This window comes from Corvus cornix, chromosome 3 (genome assembly GCF_000738735.6).
Source record: "Corvus cornix cornix isolate S_Up_H32 chromosome 3, ASM73873v5, whole genome shotgun sequence".
In the NCBI taxonomy this organism is placed as follows: Eukaryota; Metazoa; Chordata; class Aves; order Passeriformes; family Corvidae; genus Corvus; species Corvus cornix.
Window position 1 is genome coordinate 51,679,172 of NC_047056.1, and position 19,806 is coordinate 51,698,977.

The 19,806-nt window shown below is 36.3% G+C and overlaps 1 long non-coding RNA gene across 1 annotated transcript in view; it reads left to right on the top strand.

Moving 5' to 3' along the window:
* The window catches only part of LOC120411758, a 62,971-nt gene that overhangs the window by 17,610 nt on the left and 25,555 nt on the right, over positions 1 to 19,806 (top strand). The window lies entirely within an intron of this gene.

Below are 19,806 nucleotides of genomic sequence, written 5' to 3' on the forward strand. Positions count from 1 at the left end.
TCAGTTGTAAGACCAGATAATGAAGAAACAAACTAGTTGGACACATTGTAGATGGACTCCATTTTTCAAAAGAAATCCATGTGTAGGATCATGAATCCCTTGGGAAACCTGACCTATGCCCTATTATTATAATTCTTGAAGACTTGGTATGGAATTATATAGTAAATATATATACATATATTCTATAGTTTGAGAGATGAAGATAAATCCTTGTATTTTTTTATTTGTATCCTTGTATTTGTTTTACTGTCATGAATGTCCAAACTAAAATTTTATTATCTATTTCATTTATTATATATTTTGTAGACATTATTAGATTTTTTTTTCTTAAATATAACTCACGCTGTTCATTGCTTGACAGCAAGCAGTGAACAAAGCCGTTGCGTAAGACTTAAAATTATCTCAGACTTTTATAGAATTTTTTCCTAGGGATGACACATACTTAAAAAAAGAATGAGAAATAAAACCAAAAAACCCACAAAACCACAAAACACAAAAAACTTGAAAGAGGAAAATATAGTAGATGGGAATGGATTGACCTAGTAAAAAAAATATATTTTCAAGACACAGCTTTAAAAGAATCTGAAGTATTTCAAGTTTCCATATAGAACAGAGAGATGAAAACTCTGAGTGTTGAAAATTCCAAGTGATAATATTTGTCCTCAAATTTTTTTTGTTGTTATTCTTTGGAAATGTTAGCGACCTAATGGACATATTGACTCTGGAAGAATTCCTTCTTACCTCTATCCTTGGACTTCCACAGCTGTACTATATTAATCATGTAAATTGAAGATATGTGGATCATTTCAATATGTTATGAAGAATATGAAAGCTAGAGAGAGAAATTTTGGAAATACAGGACTAAAGGACACTTTATGGCTGCAACACTACTTCCTTTATATTACCTAAATAGTCTTGAATCAGGAGAGTTCCTAGTCAGGTTCACTGAAGACTTTAGAAAACATGTTTAAAAATACATGGAAGGGATACATATTGTGGAAAATTAGAGATATGCCTCTATGTAAGGTAATTCAAATAGCCAATCTTTAAAACAGTAAGTTATATAGCATGACCTCTAGCTTACACAGGAAGGATTGTGTTACCACATATGAAATAGCTTATGAGACTGCTAGTACATTTCTAAATATAGACTAATCTTACTAAATTTGTCAATGAATAATTTGCTACAGGGATCTCATTAGAAGCCAATGTTTATAGATATAAAAGCCTGAAAAGTCCATTAAAGAAATGGATCTCATTTTTAGTACAATATGAGGTGGAGAACTTTACTGAATAAATTTTTGATTTGAGAATGGAATACTTTTATCAAGTTGTGCAGTCTTGATTTAAAATGATAGAGACTTCGTCACAACTTTTGATAGGTTATACTGGGATTTAATTATCTTCTAGGTGGAAAAATACAATTCTTTCCACTCAGTCTGATTTTGTGCAGTATGAAAATCTGATCTTATTGTGCCCTTTTATTTCACATGTGAACTCTCTCTTACCTTAGTGACTCTTTCGAAGTAAATCTTTTCGGAGAGGGCAAATAGAATAGAGTGATTTAAAAAAATGTTATGCTTTAAGTCACATTTTGAGTTCTGTATTTTTGTCAAGTTTTGTTGGCTTTTATGTCATATTTGCTCTGAATTTATTCATAGTTTCTGCTTTTTGTTCTAGTTTCTCTCTTCTGAAATGAATTTTCAAGCCCACAGCAGCCAATTGAATGTTTCTAATAATAGTCTCACTAATTTCATTTACAGAAGTAAATGAAAGAATTTCACTATCTAACTATGGAAGGTTGCATTTGCTTTGTTGCAAAACCTTTGGTTTGAAAGTATCTTGTCTATAGGCAATGAATATCCTTTAAAGTAGGATTTCCTTTTCTGCTTCAGATATATACCCATGGCTGCAAAAGAGTCTATTGTTCACAAAGCCTAAGGAATTCAGTTTGACCTATCAAAATGATCCAAATTCATCATTACTTATCACTCTTTTCTCCTGTCATATATGTTGAGTAACAATACAGCCTATTATTCATCACTAGAGAGTAATGTGCAATTTGACAAGAGAAGGATAGCTGAAAAGTCACTTTCAGGAAGTGGTATTTCCAAAACCTTTGCACTGATCTCTTGGAATTAAATATCTTTGCTGGATGATCAGATGAGCAGGTAATCAGAAAGGGTAGATTAAATAGAGAAAGATGGATTGTATTTCTTCTTAAATGTGTACAATGCAAGAAGGTCATATGGGATTGTTCTCTTTGCTCCTGAAGGAACAGAGGAATCATGTAGGAAGCAAAGAACACAGTGAGCCTAGGCTCTCTTGCATTATGTATTAATAAATGTCTCTGGGAAAAACAGAATAATCGTCAGTGAACAAAGGCTGCTCATCTCTGTATGACTGAGTTCCTTTAGGAAATGTTTCTGTGTCTCAGCTCAGCCTCAGACAGCTCTAGCTGGTGCAGTGTAACCTTGTTAATTTATTAGGTTTTCTGTTCAGAATTGGCTAAACTGTAAAATACGGTAAAACATTGTAATCTCAGCTGTGGCATTCTGCTCTTATATTGATGAAACAATGTGTGTTGAAAAATAGGAGAGGATCCTATTCCAGAAAATATAAGGGAGCAAGAAAGAAGGAGATGAGAAGTATCCAAGATGTGTTATTCTACAATCTCAAGACCTCAGCCTGAAAATCCTTCCTCAATCTGTTTTGACTCTTAAATTCTACAAGCCGTATGTGAAAGAAGAGTGTTCATGGAAGAAAAGGGCCAAAAATGTGGTCTTCCACAAGGAAAATAGTTGTAAAAGATTCCTTTCTCTGTGGCTTTTAAAGATGGAATCTCTTTGTTCATATAAATTCCAAACAGATATGTTAGTTCTTGTTGATGTTACTGCTGTGAGATGCTTACCTCTGAAATGCCCCCACTAACCCGGGGAGGTCACCAGCAGGAGACAGATTTAGGTGACTGAATAGTAATAAAGCCACATCTGAACCCCAACTTGCTGCAGAGGGTTTCAGCTTCATGTCTCTGATGTATAAATACCATCAGTGTTGGCTCAATGGCTCATTCAACACCAGGCCACTAGTGGGATCAGAAGAGGCAGAGGACACAGGACAAAAAGTAGTCCTGCAAAGACACATTAATCCTCTCAGCAAGGCAGCCCAATGCATCCATGGCTTTCCAGCTGTGACACAAGAGGACTGTCCAAGTGCCTGTTGTACAGCTGTTTCACTCTTTCATTGTGAGTAACATAACTAAAATTTATATGGATGTCTAGCAAAATGCCCTGTGGGATTTTTAATGGTTTGTTTCCCAATAGTTCTCCAGCCGTGACAGTGACTAACAGAATCTTGCAGGGGTCCAGAATATGCTTGAAATACCTTTTACTTTTGCCTTAGAAAAGACACTACATTTCTTTATGAATTCAGAGTTCACAACTGAACCATATTCTCAGCTAAATTTTGGTTACAGAAGATGCCCTTGCTTTCATGTTGAATTTGGACTAGATACTGCTTACATCCTCAGTGGCACCCTGCTTTTTCATTGTTTTCTTTGTTTATTTTACTCTTACATTTGCTTGTTTTGCTGAAGAACTGCTCTGAATTTCTGTTTTATACCATAATTCTTCCTTATTTTATTGCTAACCCCAGCACTACACATACAGTAATACTGCATGATGAATAATGACAAATTTAGCCTCTTCAGAAAGATTTCTGTTAATGCTTTTGTTTCATAGAAGTATTTTTGGAATGTGGCTGAATTTTGCTCTGTATTAATCATGCACCTATGTGACAATTTACTATTTGTAATCAGGACGTGGGTTGCTTGTGAGAGCCTGGCTTAGTTATGTGTTATTGCTTCTATCCTGCATTTGGCTGTACACACAAAACCTGGTGTACAACTGCTTGTATGTACGTGTATAGAGCCAAATTTCTGTACTGGCAAAATTCCATGGTTGCACCACCAGAGAATTAGGCCCTTTACATTAAATTTCTGCGACTCTTTGAAAAGACTTTAACATTTACTCTCCAGTAACATTTATGCCAGATCAGCAGGAGTGGAAAGAGATACAAGCAGAGCCAAAAACATTTGTCTAAAAATTTGGTTAAGTAGTCATGGACAATTGCTTGAAATAATAACCCTGAGTACTATTTGTCATCATTGATCATTAGTAGTTTTATTATTAGATTTGTTACTGTTTCGTGTGTCCAGGATTTATTATGTAGTGAAGCCTCTTAACTTTTATTGAAACACTAATGTGTAAAATGGTGTTTAAACCTGTACTTTTCACTTTTTCTGGCATTCTCTTAAAGATAATGACTGGCTGTGGATATGTACTTGAGTTCAACAATAACTACTAAAGCTTTCAGCTGTAATGATTTTCTTTTAATAATAACACATGCCATTTTACTTTTTTTTTTTTCCATATTCAGCAGTCCTTTTAAATACTAATTACTGCATAAAAAAACAATCTTACCAGATGGCTCAATCATTGTCCCCACCTTTCAGGCAAGAATAGATAGGAATCTTCAGGCTAAGCTTTTAATTTTGGCTGCCTCATATAGAGGATTGTTTCATAAAACCTGGGTGACATTATGGGGTGCAAACCATTTGTTTATCCCCTAATGGAATCCCTGCATACATACAATGTCCTCTGTGTTCTGTGACTCTGAAGTGATGAATGCGAGTCAGTTCAAAAAGATTATTTGAGACACTTTCCCTAAGGATCAGAGAAAGACAACAAAACTTAGATATTTATAATTCTCACTTCTGGGCTGAGTTTTTGGCTTTAATATACCTGCCCCATAATGCTGTCTATTTTATGTAATGATTATTCTGTTGAGTATACAAAAAATTATATAATGCATGTACATATCAAAGGAATTTCAAGCATTGTATTGCATGGCATTTCCAAATTACACATGACATGGCAGGAGGTTATTCTGCTTGTCCATTACATTGCTCTGCTTAAAGCACACATCTTCTTATAAATTAAGTGACTATTTATACTCAACTATTTTGACAATGGCGAATGACATAGGTGATAATATGTACGGAAAAGAATAAAAAATTGGCTAAGATTTAAGAAGAGACTAGGGGTTTCAGACATGTAGTAAGAGGAGCTTGGTTCTCACTGTATGAAAGCCTAGCATTTCCTAAAAATCTCCAGAAGTTTCTTTAACAGAATGCCCAGAATAAAACCAGTTCTCTTAAACACAACTGCTAGTAATTTTAGAAATATACGGCATTGAGCTACACTATTTATTTACTTTACCTACCTGCCTGACTGGGATATACAGATACCATCCCATCCACTATAGTTTGTCTAGCTACTCTGACACAGCCACAGTAAGGACCTGTCAATATGAAGGACTGGAAAATACATATTTAATATGCTGTAACTGTGCAAGACTTTATATTATTTGAATTGCTTGATATGGAATGCTGTTCTTAAGGCAAGCTACTCACATTTTCTGAGGTCTCCTCTCATTTCTGTAGAAAATAAGTCCACCCTGGTGATGCCATGATGATTTTTTGCTTTTTCTTTTATACCCCTGTTATATCTTTTTACAACTTCTGTATTCTTAGTGCTTTTTGCCTACATTCTTGGACTTGTTTGTTCAGCTAAGAGACCAAACATTTTAGAAGCTTTGTAGGTAGGGATCATTGCGTCCCAGACCCCAAGGTCCTCTCCAGAACACATTCTGTAAACTAAGATAGAACCATCCAGGGGAAGGCTCCTTGGGGAGGGGGGGGCTCACTCGAGCCTCTCATAGGGGAATCTTTGATAGATATGCTAACTAGTAAGACGTATAATGTTATGCTCAATCTATTGTGTGTGTGCATTGCAGTGTGCATTTCGGTGCGTTCCACCTGGATGTGTGCACCTAAGGATCTTTAAAATAAATGCCAGGTAAAATCCCTTTTCCCATTCTAACTGTGTTTGACTCTTGATTTTAAGACCAGGAAAAGGCATCACTGGAACTCAGGGTAGGGAATGAAGGGTCTGGCGCTAGTTGGGTATCTCTGAGGTAACCTGAGCAGCTGGAAGCACTGACTTGCATTCATGCAAGCAGGAGTCCCAGCTGCAGTACTTTTAGGCCAGGTATTAGAATGATTTATGTTAATATTCTTGGTAAAAATGTGCAGATGATTTGGTAAATTCTGATATAAGAAATGAGTGCCTATTGCAAATGTAGAGTATCTATATTTTTTTCATATAAAATTTGGGGTTTTCAGTTTTCATTAACCAAATTGTAAGTTTCAACAGCATTCTTTGCTTATTGCTTAATAGAATTAATTTTTATTATTGAACATTTATTAGTATAAATAATAGTTATTAATAATATCAATTATTTTTTCACTGTGGTAGCAATAATCTCATAATCGGGATTCACCCCAGGGACTGTAACTGCATACAGAGTTGTATTATGGCAGAAATGCAAGAATAGGGAAATTGGCTAGCATCATACATGTTTATCTCAAGAGAAGTGCACGGACAGCTGATCTTCACCAACACTAGACCTGGAAGCAGCAGGAGCAAGTTAATGCGGTCATATGTGCACTCATTAGACTCATGTGCCAAAAAGTCAGGTCTATCTTGCCTTGTGGACTAAGTATCCTGTCATGGCTGTCCCATGCCATGTGCACTCTTCCTGATTCTGCCCTGAATCTGTGGAAGGGAACAGTGCAACTCTGCTCTTGCAGTACAACTTCAGGACAATGGTCCATTTCACGGCACTGACATACCCCCAAAAAATTATGTCTCCATGAAGTTATGGTTGTAACCTTTCCTTGCTTCCTATTACAAGCTTCCGGAGGAATTTTGTCTGAAGTTCTCTCGGTAAAATGATGATCAGAACAATTATCACTAAGGCAGCCAACAAACAAGCACAAAATATGAAGACTACAGGAAAACTATCCTTATAAGCACTGAAAGGGAAGGTGAATGACTGGAATCAGCTGTCTTGGAATGGCAGATAAATAGGGGTTACCACACCTTTTGAACTGTCAGAGTGCTTGCTTCTTTGATGACTTTGAATTGAGAAATCAGCAGAAAAATCCTGACCGTGACTCTGCTGATACAAGTGTATCAATATTTTATACCTAACTGTCCTCTATTTTCTCTGTTCTAAAATCTAACATATCCTCCTAATGCTTAAATGGGAATTGAACCATGCTCAAAGATGTGCAACAGAGAAAAGCTGTATTTTCAGCAATAACTACTTATTTACGTGTGAAGCCTCTCCATTTTTTGCTAACACTCGCAAATAACCCAGTTACCTACACAACTCGTAGGTATGCTCAAAACCTAGCAGGTCTTTCTGCCTTTAAAACATTCCATCCCCCCTGCATTCCTCAGCACACAGTAGCAATTTTTGGTGTCATTTACGTTATATTATGGGAAAACTTGCAGTATAAATAAAAAATATTCCCCCAAACTGAATACAGTCTTACACATAAAGTTTTTGTTGATTGGTTAGATAGTTGGTGGTTTGTTTGTTAGGTTTCTTTTGTAGTTAAGGTAAAAGCTATTCATGTCTCTAGCTCAGAATGCTATTTGGTAACATCATTACATATTTATGCTAAGAGAAGTCTTGTCCTTTTGGTCAGCCTTTTCCCTCAAACTCAGAGTTCAGTATTGGTAGCAAAAATACTCGCCAGTTCCTATAAGTGTTGTCTTTGAAGTGGCTAGTTACTTGTTTTGAGATATTTTATATGTTCGGAGACAAGATATCATTTGTCGTCTCACAGCCAATATGCTCTTTTAGTGGGACAGCAATAGATAGAACAAAAATTTGACCCAGATTGTCCTCAAGGCACTCACTAATCTTGTATGAACAGATAAATCATGACCACTATAATAATAAATACTGTGGTTGCATCCTGCTGTATCTGAGGTGCAATCCCTATCTGAAGCTTCCAAGCAGTTGGGATTTCCATTGCTTCTCTTTCCATCATGGAGTATGAGAGCCTGTCCTTTCCCCTCTCTACTGCTACATTAATCAAGTCTTTATCTTCCTTGGCAGCCTAAGAACAGAATAACTTTGAGAACCCTACATGGCTGGTTAGATTTTTTTTCTCCTGAGTAAGATACTTGGGGACACTCACATGTACAAACCCAAGTATATTATGTGGGTATAATCCTCATATCCTTAGGATATCAAGTTAGAAAGCACCTGTCCATGGGAATTTAACACAGGCAAAGTTTTCATTAGCTTGGACAATTAAGGACATTAAGAAGCTCTCTACTGAAATTAAAGTCTTCAAAACATAATCATAAAAGAAAATCATCAGTGTCTTTTCATACACCACACAGAAAGTTAACATTGTTTATGAGGATTTTAATCCGAACTCACATGAACTACAGAAAATTTGTATATAGTTTCCTGTTTTATATATATATATTCCTTCTCTTCTGTTGGCAGAAGACACAGATACTAAGTCAAGTAATACCAGTAATCACAGTAATTGAACAGTTCAGTGGTCTGATAGACCAGTCGGCAGGTGGCTTGAGAGGCTGCTAAGGTTTTAAAGCATGTGACTAGTTTCATGAAATTGTTTAAACACTACAGATTTGTGCTTTTGCAGATAAATATCAATTTATTATGGAGGATGATGCTGACAAGAATTAGAAGTTCCATAGAAGTGACAAAAAGCACAGAACATTTTCTTCTCTGACTCCTGATCTGTATGTTTTAAAGGTCCAAATAGTTGGGAGTAGATATTCAGTTGTTGAATTAAAATTACGTATTTACTGGTATAAAACATTGAAATTGTTAATTGGACTAATTTAAAGACACATTAACAAATGCCTGAGTCTTCTTACCAAAGAGGTCCTATTATTTATAGGAATGTGCTATGCTGCATACATTATTAAAACTCAGCTCTGGAACTTCAGGAAAGGTAATTGCAGATTGGCACTGGTTTGGTTTCCTAATTAGCAGAATAAGGTCAGGAACATGTCTTTTTGAGACTGTAACAGGATGCAATATTTAGTTATTACTTTCGGTTCTTCACAGTCACAAAAAATGTTCTTCCTGCAAATTAACATTCATTTTCAGTTTTAGGGTTGCTATGCTGGAATTGGTCTGTGCATTCTGTGCTACTTATTCAAATATGAAATTATAGATGCCGCTTAATTTAAAATATCCCATGGTGACTTGTAAAAAAAAATCAACATTCTTTTTTAAACAATAAGTTAGGAGAAAATTATAGGAATTTTGCCCAGTGAATAAGGTGTATGGGTAGTCAAAAAAGTGATCAGATTCTCATTTTTCATTTTTGCTTCCTACACAGCAGTATAATGCCAATTTGAAGCTAATAATTTCAAGGTCTTTTTGGAGTTGGATCATAGAAATATTACACCTCTGAGGACTTGTACACTGGTAGTCAAAGCATGTTGAAAGGCTTCAGACTTCAGGAATGTTGCCAAGGATTTTTCATATCAAATGTTGTGCAAGCTGCAACACTGCAAGACACTGCAAGGAAGATTCTCAATAGTTTATAAATAAAGGTATTGATTTATTTATTTTAATTGCTTTTTTTGACTGGTTACTAGCCTGCTGCAAATCCATATATAGGATGCATATGACAGAGCACGGCACCTTTTATTTTCCCTTTTTTTGGGATGCTCTTCTGACTGACATTCATGCACTCTATGACTTCCCAAAAATGGGAGGAGAGAATTGAGTATTTTCTTCATCCTGCATGTCTGCTTATTATTTTTACCGCATGTAAGAAGGGGCAGAAATACACCGCAGCCTACTTCCCCCCTCATCTGAAATTCCTTGGTTTCTATGGAAACAATGAGTTCTATTGTTGTAGTTGCAACTTGGGGGATGGTAGTGCTCCAGCATTTCACTAAAAGCAGTAGCACAAGTTTTCTGTGACAAGTTAGAAAAGTTGGTTTGATCCATTATGCTTCTATATGGAAATGTATTCTGTACCAAAATCAGAAGTCATCTACTGACTTGATATTTAACACCAAGATACACATTTTCTTAAAATGTTTTTTTTTCCTCTACTCAGGATTACCTAACACATGAAATCTTCAAATATGTATTTGCACTATATACACAGTATATACAGCATGTGTTTGCTGTATATGCCAGCATTTAATAACCCGAAAATTCATGTCCATGATTCATCAAATCCACAGATCTGTATTTGTCTGTTGCATTATTCCTCCAGTATATAGTTGATTTGCAGGAGTGTAATTAGCATTTCTCAAGGCTTTTTTGATTTTTGGCCTGGACTTTCAGATATCCTCAAAGCTGGAGGCTAATATTAAAAGTAGTATGGTTATAAATCAGCACTAAATTGATAGCTCTGACTGAATGCATGCAAAATAACATATCAGTTTATTCATTATGCTGTAAGTTAGGATTATTTAAATTTCTTAATGATTTCTCTATATTATTTCTCTCTGAAAAAAAAAAAAACCAGAAAGAGAGATAGATCTAATGAGAAATATCTCTCTTTTCCAATTGTCAAAGGTTTTATTCAGAATTTCTGGAAATAATTTCTGAACTATTTTTTAAAATCTCTTTTAGAAATCTTAAAAAGGAAAAAAAAATCAAGAAGTCATAGGACATTAAACTTCGGATCATGTATTATTTCCATTTTTGCAACAACCTTACCTTCTTCATTTAAAAGATGGAAATACAAAATTCATTTCTGTTTCCTGGACAAATAGTGCAAAGATGCCATCATTGTCCAACCGACAGTTAGATTGGCTACCACATTACTATAAGGAGTTTGGTGTAAAAATCATAAGACACTTTGAGAAGCTAGCACATTCCAGTGTCTTTCTAGATAAAATTTTGGTTTTATCTTCTTTATATTTTAACTTTCTTTTTCAATACAACATGGATGACTAATTCAAAATTAACTTTAAAAAAAATTGGCATTAGTGAACAAATTGATTAAAAATAAAGTATAGTTATAAGCAAAGAGCTATAATCAAGAGATACATGACACTGTGCTCTAACTTTTACTTAGAGAAGGTAAGAAAAGGTTATTGAATTAAGATCAATACAGGTGCAACCAATACAATCATGGGAGAAGTTGTCCGTAGTTGTGATATAGATAAATTTGTTCAACCCATAAATTTTATTAATGTTTAAGAAGCTACATTTGTAACAAAAGATGAAATACATGCTTCTTCAAGAAAAAGAACTTTATTCTGGGAAATGATATCTGAAAATATGATGGTACTGTAATGGAACCAAAAAGACTAATATAATCCTGATGTATATAAAAGATGACAGTAGGACAAGACAGACTATATTCCTTCCGACCTTGATAATAGCACAAATACTCCTGGATTTCTGTGTTTCTGCTTTATATTTATATGGGAATCATAGTGAAATATTGGTTAAAATTTAAGAAAGCACCATGAAATGTACCTAAGCAGAAAGCCAGAAAACCTTTTTTGTAAAAAGAAATAATAATTATTTTATGAAGAAAAAAATTCCAAAGAATAATTTTGGCAAAATAAATAATGATCCTAGTTTAGACATATCTATAATGAAAAACAACAATATAACAATATCCTGGGTGCTGGAAACAGAGGCTCGGTGTGTTCAGTACCAAGATACAAGGAAAATATTTTCTGTAAAAATATTTAACCACCAGAACAAGCTGACATGGCCTGATACAGATTATTCCCATCACTGAAAATATTTATATGAAGGCCGAGAGTAATACTAACTTTTTCTAAAAAACAATATAGGCTGCAGGTCAATTTAAAAGAGAAATTAATTCAGGAAATATCTTTATGAGGAAGAAATTAGAAAGTTGTTCAACTTAGAGACTTTCAACTTAGAGACAGTTCAACAGTCTCTTTTCAGCTCTTAAATGAATCTTGATTGTCTTCAAAGTCATTCCTTTTGCTTTTTCCTCTTTCATTTGCAATATTATCAGTGGGTATGTGTATGAGCATATGTATGTACATATGTCATGAGTGCAGGTTTTGGAGCTGGCATTGTCCAGTAGTCTCTTACATATGGGAGTTTTCTGTTTGAAGAGCAGTATTTTTAATCCTCAGTTTCTGAAGGAAGTCCTTGAAGAATATGAAGGTCGGTCAGGAAGAAAAAATACTTCAGAATATTCAACAGTTAAACAAAAACTTTCCTCTGAAAAGCCCTTACAAGGAAAGCGCTAGTTGTGGTAAATGGCTTCTTAATTTAGCTCTGATTTTATATCTGTACATTTGTTTTAAGTACTTTTATCTTAATCAGATGTAAATCACAGTGAATTTGTGATGGGCCACGCAGGCCTCTACAGCATTCATGACTGGGCCCTGTCCCACGAGCATCGGTGGAAAGCTCGAGCTGCCAGTGACCCACACGGTAGTGTGCCTAAATGCACTGAATTCTTATTGTGTCACATGGAATGTGACACTTTACTCCATAACATCATGCACAATAACAACATCCGGTCTTATTCATGGTTATCCACTGGGCCTGTTGAAAGTCCCTTATCAGTTTGGGGAAAACAGCTTCTTCCTAACTGCAGCTAGTTAATCTGAACTATATATGTATGCCACTGTTTTGGTGACCTGGATATTTCCTCCTCTTTCCTCTGAATAAAAAGCCAACTTCTCTGCAGAAATCCTTAAATATTTATAAATGTATTAGATTTTTTTGGTGTTCTGTAGTCTGCCTCAGAATATTTTTTTGAGGTTACCACCATGTTCACTATTTCATGGAATCCTCTGCAAATAATCTATGGGGTTCCTGTTACTGCCATGTTTCTGTATTATCTCAAAAGATAATCTTGCTGTTTCAATCCTAACCCTTCTCCTGCTGTCCTTTTCATCTTAGGGTTTTTAAATAGAAAAATCAAAACTTCATGGTGTGTAACTACTCAGAAATAGGTCCCATTAGATTAAATTTAAAGGAGTTCTCATTTTCCAAGCTGGTGCTTTTATCTCTCCAATAGCTGTCGTTTACCAACAGTCCAAACACATTCATATAACACTGTGGTCAGAAATCATCTTTAAGCTTTTGACAGATGAGCTGAATTTGAGATATACTCTTCTGATTTCCTTCTGCAGGCAATTTATATGTCATGGTTATCAGAAAGGTTGTGTATTATAGGAACCTTGGCTATGATGGAGGGCTTACTTGAAATTTTAGCAGAGTCATTAAAAGTGGCATTTGTGTAGTGGTTACAAGATTTCTTTAAGAGAGGACAGCTAGAAAAACACTGGTATTTGAACAGTAGTCTGCAAAGTTTGAACATCAAGACCATCCTGGTGCCCTTTCCTAGGATTTCATGCATTTTAGAATAGAACTGTTCTATTAGACAGGTAATTGTATGAGCTATCCTTTACCCACTCATCAGAAATATTCATGGAAGGTACTTTTTTAATATCATTACCAACATTAGTGCTAATAATATTGTGAGGGGAAAAGAAAGCATTTTACTTATTTTTTAATATAACCAAAATGTAAATCCAGTGTGAACAATGACAACTGAGTGTCATAGGTTAGCAAGCACAGTCCCGGAAAGGATGTCCTTGCTAAGGGGTGCTTACAGTTTCCTCTGGGAACTGATAGAACCTATCAGCTGGCCAGTTTGAATATGGACAATTCTCTAAGCCACTTAAAGTTGTGACCGCCTCTGTGATCCACATTTAAGAATAGGCAAACTCCCCCTCCAAGCTCTCTCTCGTTTCTGGCGCTGGGACAGGTGGCTGCGGGCCCCGTGTGGGGGCCAGCGGGCCCGGCCAGGCCCTGCTTGGGCCAGGCTGGGCCGGGCCACGGCCATCCTGAAGCCATGGACCTGTTCCAGCCGTGGAACCCCCCCCACTGCCTTGCCGTGGGCAGCCGGAGCGGCTCAGCTCTCCCCCCTCTCCACTGCGATAAGAAAAATTCAACATTCCAGCTGCAAAGCTGCAAGGCCGAGGTGAGATTAACCCTTTTTATTGCTGTGAGGAGCTGAAAACCTGAGGGAAGAGAGAGAGGAGATGCTTAAAGCTGAAATTCTGTTGTGAAGCTATGACATATCAGAGTATCCCGTTGTAATTCCATGAAGATATGGGGGGTGGAGTGTTCAACTCGTGAGCAAAAGCACCTGCGCTGAGATAGGCAGATGCTGACACAGCTGTAATTTCATGAGAAGTTTGGACAGGGAGAGATGTAAACGATGAGGACTTTTGCTCCAAACCGGAAAGGAGAAACCTCAGTTCCTAGAGATGAACCTGATGAGGACTTTTGCTCCAAATGGGAAAGGAGAAAACCTCAGTTCCTAGAGATGCTCCCAGAGATAGTCCTAACAATGAAGATGAGGAAGACCCTTTGCTCCCACGGAAGGAGAAGGGCCTCTGTTTTTGTTTCTGGACAGCTCAACCTTAAAATTGTACCCCAAAAAACTTCAAGAGTGGACCCTCGAACGCGGGAAAACCAATTGCTATCTGTGTGTGACCTTGAACAAGCTGCAAGTCGGGGGAAGGGACTCACATGCAGGCAGAGAGACTCCTCTTCCTAAATGGACTGAACGTATTTGGAAGTGGGTGGCTGTCTCTTTGTGATACTGTTTTCATAGCATGAGCAAGAAGAGACTTCTCTTTCTAAATGGACTGAACAAGGTTATTATGGAAGTGGTAAACAGACTGAACATCTTAAGGGCTGTCTTTTCACATTGTCAGTGGGAGAAGGGAGGAAGGTGGGGGGAGGAGGAGAGTTCTGAAGGTGGTATAATGTTTTTTTTTTTTCCCTTCTTTTAGGTCTGTTAATAAACTTCTTTATATTCTTTCAAGTTTGGTGCCTGCTTTGCATTTCTCCTAATTCTTATCTCACAGAAGATAAACAGTAATGAGTATTTTAGACCAAACCACTACACTAAATTGGTGTTTCTGCCCGGTTACAAACCCAACCCGCGACACTGAGGAAAGTAAAAAAAGAACACACTGCTCTTCAATCTTTTGTCAGTATCCTGCAGTGTTGGTGTCAAGAACACCAACAGTATCTATCCCGTATTACGTATTTAATGTCAGAAATCTAACATTTAACATAATCTGAGTGCAACATATTCAGCTGGACTCCTCAGCTTGGAATTCCTATTAAAATCACTTTTCAGCTCAGCCATAGCATTCTGTAGTGTGAGAGGCAAGGATAAGCTTTTTAAATAAATATTTAAGTGCAGTTATATTATTCTTCTAATTTACTTTCTCTTTGTGGGGTGTTATGAACTTTACTGTTAGAAATCCACTTGATGCAGGCAAGAATGCACTGAAACAAGAAGAAGATATGCATCAGGACTCCAAATTACATATTAATAATGACAGTTCCTCTTTTCCTTACAGTGCAGACTGTAAGGAAAAGAAAGCAAAAATAAAAACAAAAGCAAAGAAAGACCCTATCGAGAATCTTGCTTTAAGAATTTTCTTCAGCATCTGAATCTTGCTGTGCTGGTGTATCCTTTTCTTGGGAGGAACAAGGACATAAGAGATTTCTGAAATGACCACTTGCATAAGCCAGGCACTCACTTCTCCTGTCAAGTCAGGGCTGCTCATAACGGTTTTCTTTCTCAGACTTTTTCTGTTGAACTTAGTTCTATAAAAGCAATTTCTTAGGAAAATAACGCATAATCAATTTTTTGCCTTGTAAGTTTCTTTCTTTCCGTACAGCTCATATACTTCATGCTCTCTTACTAGTTTCAGAAACTAATGTGTAATGTTGCTTCTTTGATGTGTATTTTCAGCCAGGTTAGAGATGATATGTTCCGTTGTGCTTTGTCCATAAAATAAATACGAACTGTGCTGAGCTTTACAAATTTTATCAGCCTCATGGAACTTAAAGCAAAAAGTCAAATACAAGCATATCTGGGTTTAGTAGTAAATGTTTGTCAGTTATCTGAAATTCATCATTTCATCCTCCAATTGTTCTTCTTTATTTAAAGCTCTGGTAGTTTGAAATCACACATAATATGTCGATATATATTAACCAGAGATCAAGATGACCCATGTCATCCAGTAACAGGATCTCTTCTAAATAGCCTTTGCTTTGTACTAATCTGATATAATTAAGTTTACTTTCTGCTATAATCCATACATGCTCTATTGTTTCAAAATTAGGAAGACAATCTCTCAGATAATACAACAGCCTTAAATCATAAGCTGGAAAAGCTGCTTTAATGGTATCTACAGGAAAAGGGGTTGTGTAGGACACCTACACTACCCCTACCCCATTTGTGTGCAAAGAATAGGTCTTGGAACACCATCTGAAGACAGATGACATTTGTTAGTCTCAGTCTGGAACAGAGTGGAACCAACAATATTTATCACTTTCCAAAATGAAATTCTGTGATGTGGCTACTCAGGGAAAAATGTGTTCCATATAAGTGACAAATTCACCACTTCCAAATCCTTAAAAATGACAAGATTTCAATGGAAAAAAGCCTAAAGGCTTGTTTGATCTGCAGTTCTTTAGAATTTACAGTCAAGATAAGGTACAAATATATCTGTGGATTTCCAATCTAAGAGAAGTACAGTAACTTCTCAGGATGACTATTTTTTCTTGATTTGCATATAGCCTGAGTTGGAAATAATAGACAATTAAAAACTATCCAATAAAACTTCTAACGATAGAAATGTTGCTGTATACAAGAATACACTTCATTTATGTATAAAGTGTTCATACTTCAACTGGAAAAAATGGAAATAATGCTGGAGAATATTTTAATTTGTTGCAATATTGCATTACATTCTTAAAAGAAAGTGGATTTGGTTTCAGAGCAAAAATATTCAAAATCACATATTTCTTTGTGACCTCGTGAGAAAAAATATAGCTTTTGCAGATACTTTCTGCAGCTCAAAATAATTAAAACTCAACTTCAAAAAATTCAGATAAATATTCAGAGGAATCTTACACCTGTACTTGCCATTTCATAGTCTTCTGCTTTATAGCCCATTGCTTTATAGCCCACAGTGCTATCCTGTTTCATTCACAGAGAGTCCAAGCCTCTAGTTCTGCAAAGATTAATGGATGTGTACACTCATTGTACTCTCCGAGGCGTTTCATTGATGCCAATGGAGCTGGTTGCAGCACAGAAAGTTAAGACAGGCATTAGTCTTTTCAGGATCAGCCTCTAAGCCTATTATATCAGAGAACAAAATTAGGTTAGATTTCGCTCTTAGTCAGGTTAGTGAAGCCCTGTTGCCTAAACCATTGTGCTACAGCTGAAAAAAATTGTGGAATTCAACACAAAGGATAAAATACTTTAAAGGGAAGAACGCACAGAGGCTCACAATGTTATTATGTAGCTTAGGCAATTAAATCATCTAATTTTTGGAGAAAGTCATTACTCTTTCGAATGATCATGTGCCAGAACTAAATTTTAATGGCTTATACTGTTGTCTTGAAAATGGTCTGACTTGTTTCAGCCAAGAACATTCAGTTTATTTTCTTAGTTCTAAGATTATCTGATACTGAAAAAATGACCTTTAAGTGGTCCCCACTGCACTCATACACTTTGTTCTAGGAACCAAGGGAATCTTGAGTATTGTCAGCTGAAACAGTTTTTTATATAATTTATTTTTAGCAACAGCTAAAGTTCATGCTGCTCTGACTGAGACTATCAAGATTATAGGAAGATCAAAAGCTGAGGCAGAGAAGAACTCAGGAGCAAATCAAAATTTGAAGTCTAACTTCATACATAAATTAAGCTGCCATTCAAGCTGCATTTATTTATACTGTGGTTTGTGGAAGTGATTATTACGAAAAGAATTTGCAAAATACTTCATAGTGCATCTTATCTCTGTGAAGTCTGAAGATGAGAGAGGGGGTAAGTTAATCTTTAAAAATTTTTTTAAAATGAAAGTGTCAGGTAGAGTTTGGAGAAGGAAAGTTTTCCCCCAAATGTATTGTTCAAAGTAAAACTAGGAATACACTTGCTTGAGTAAGTTTCTCTGTAAACTCTGACTTGATGTCTTCTCTAAAAACTCTCAGTGTTGCCCGGTGGTAAGGATGGTCCAAGCTGCTGTGGGCCTGGCTGGATCCCTGACCTTGCAGCTGCCTTGAGTATGTTCTCACTCTTGTCCAAGGTCAAGTTTTCCCAAAGAAAATGGCGAAAATGTGGGGGTTTGTTTTTTGAATGTTTCATAAAAACTGGTGCAATATTTAATACAGGCCTTGTATACTTTAAGACTCACCCAATGTCTTTGCAACACTCCTCAGAACAGAATTTTTCTTATTTCATGAAAACTGATTTAGTTCAGCCAATTCTTCCATTGCATTTTAGAGATATATCTCTTGTTAAGACAAACCTGGGAGAATTTTTAATTTATTTCAAAGGGAATGTAGATAACTGAATCTAAAAGAAATATCTACACAGTCTATCACTAGGTAGACCATCTATTGGTAGACATTATTTGTGCTGTTTTCCAAACTGGGACTTGGCAAATTAAGAAGTGCACGACTGGAGTACACATGGGAAAAAAACGGTTCCCATCATTTATTTGTCACCATGGAGGAAATCTAAAGGAGATAAAGGATGCAGCTTTTCAGGCCTTTCTCATCCCTCACAAACCCAACCTTCCTCAGTCTCCAGTTCCTTCTGTAGAGCTACTGAATAAAACCTTGTGTCAGTATGGTCTATTTTGGTTTTATTTCATAAAACAGATTTGATTCTTCTGTGCTTAAGCAAAGATTTGCCCTCTCATGTGGACACCCACAGACAGATCAGACACCACACTGTTTGACCCATGCCATGGGCTGTCCCTGTTTTGTTCAATACTTGGATTTACAGTGAAATTCACAACAAGATTTTAACTTCCACCACACAACTCTGAAGCAGCTATTAGCGATGAAGAGGTATCTTGGGGCTGATCAACCCCTGCCTAAGAGGTAGCTCCTAGGCAGGAAAGATCTGATTAATTCTAACAGGCTGTTTTAAATATAATAAATTTGTTTTACGTTAACTGAATTTAACCTTTCAGCTCAATAGAACTCAATCCTAACTTTCTCTTTGCGTGTTCCATGAAGTATTATATTTTTATCTATTACCAGTGGAAAAACTATTAAATAATACTTACAATGTCTTTACACTTATGAGTTGAAAAGAACGGATTTCTGCATTTGTCTTTTATTTTATCTCACCCTAACTGCCTAGCTTTAAGATTTCTGTAAATTAGATTTTTTTCTGTCTTACAGATGGAAGAATAAGATGAAGAGCCATGGTTAATAGACAATTTTTCTTTATTGCTGTGTATATCCACTGCCTTTTAACCAACTAAGTTTTCATATAACAAAAAAGTAAAATGTTACAGACAACACTTGTAAAAAAATAAACACTAAATATTTAAGTCTTTAATACCTTGCTGTTAGTAGAGATTTCACTGAACTTTACTGCTATAGTGGGGATTCTGTAACACGATGTATCAAACAAGGAGGCTGTGGAAAAGAAATATCTATGGACCGATTCTTGGTAGATGTTTCAGAGATGTTTATTTCTCCAGCCGCATGGCCGGGGCGCTGCCGAGGAACTGCTCAATCACGGGACCCGAGGGTCCTTGCCCGTGCAGGGGAACACAACCAATGGGGAACGAGGCTGACCCGGGGCCAGGGAAACCCCCCAGGGCCCCTCTCCCAGGGCTACATGGCGGGGGAAAGGGACCCTGACACTTTACTATTGAAGCTTATGTTTCTGTTGGTATGTTGCCCATATTTACCCATTATCAGATATTTAAAAGAATAACTTATTATGCTCTAAAGAGCATTAAATTCAAGTAAAGAGGCTAAGAATATTGTTAAGGTGATAGAAGGTGTCAAAATTTATTGAATGAAAAACTA